Source organism: Cystoisospora suis (genome assembly GCF_002600585.1).
Source record: "Cystoisospora suis strain Wien I chromosome Unknown contig_1164, whole genome shotgun sequence".
Classification (NCBI taxonomy): domain Eukaryota; phylum Apicomplexa; class Conoidasida; order Eucoccidiorida; family Sarcocystidae; genus Cystoisospora; species Cystoisospora suis.
Genome location: NW_027153965.1, coordinates 7,340 through 8,710, shown reverse-complemented (window position 1 = coordinate 8,710; position 1,371 = coordinate 7,340).

Below are 1,371 nucleotides of genomic sequence, written 5' to 3'. Positions count from 1 at the left end.
ATCCAGGTCACGTAACGACGCAGCAGAGGAAGAAGGAAACCTCGCGAACCAACAATAGTAGCACTCAATTTCAGGGACCGAGGACTCTCTAGCGCGAAAGTAACAAGACCGGAGGACCAAACCCAGGAGTAGGAGACCGACGCACATCGAACGCGAAAGGCGAAAAAGCGACAGGCGGAGCGGACGGCATTCCCAAGGGCCTGAACGGCCAGACCACGCACTCAGCGGCCTACCAATTGAGAGTCAGGCCCAGCAGGAGTGCACCGGAAAAAGTACAGTTCCGGAGACGAAGAACTCGTTTCGCCAGAACGTGGAGCATCCCCAGCAAATTGCCAACGCATCGCCTACACCGTCGCGGGAGACGAACGAGGGTCGGCGCAAGCAGGACAAGAAGATTGACGCTTCACAGAGGAGGCTAAAAGCAAGAAGGGATCTATGGAAACCTATTGGGAGTGTTCCCAAGAGCCAGAAGCCTGTTTAGCGTAGAGGAGATGCACGACCCCGTTTTCGTAATCTAGACCAGGGGTCGGAAATTGCACGGTGGTCCCGCGCGGCACCTAGGCCCCGCACCGCCTTGAAATTAGCATAATCAAATAGAGGGGAAAAAGAGGTATCTAGAGATACCTAAATTATAGCCGTACTCGCAAATTTAGGAAAAGCGATGTTTTGCACCAAGTTAGCCTAGAGCCGGGACAAGCGCCGTGTACCTCGCAACTCAAGCAGGGCGAGACGCGATTTTGGCCGGTCTCAGCGACCAGGCCACGTGGAAAGCTAGTTCAAGGTGCGTCAGGCACCTTGCACGATTTTAGGAAATATTAGAACCCCGCATTAAGGCGGGAACACATTTTTTACCAAAAGCGCAGTGGCCGGATCTTCGGTCCCGCGCGCAACCGCGCTAGGCAGCACAAACAAAACTAGCAGGGCTCCCAGAGTAGCCTAATAAGCAGGATAAGGATAGGAAAGCCTGTCCGAAGCCTCGAAGCTCGAAGAAAAAAACGGAACCAAGAAATACAGAAAAGGCCAACACAGGCCATCCAACCAAGTTAATAGTCGGGCAAGCCGAGCTGGCCCACGGACCGGAAGGGCAAAACTACGGTCCGTGGATTTCAGAAAAGTCGTATTAAGGCTCTTAGAGGAGCCTAATCAAGAGACAGAATCATAATTGAGGCTAGTCTGTCCACAGATATATCAGAAAAGACGGAAAAGGCCAGGAAATGTCAAGCGGAAAATCCTCCCGCCGTAGAAGCAGCATGCGCCAGGAGCCGCAAAACAACGGGCGCCGCTCGCAGAAAAGCAAAAGGCAGCCCGGTAGGGCAAAACACACCCTTTTCACGTAAATTAGGTATCAATGTGTAATGATTCTTGGTGTCC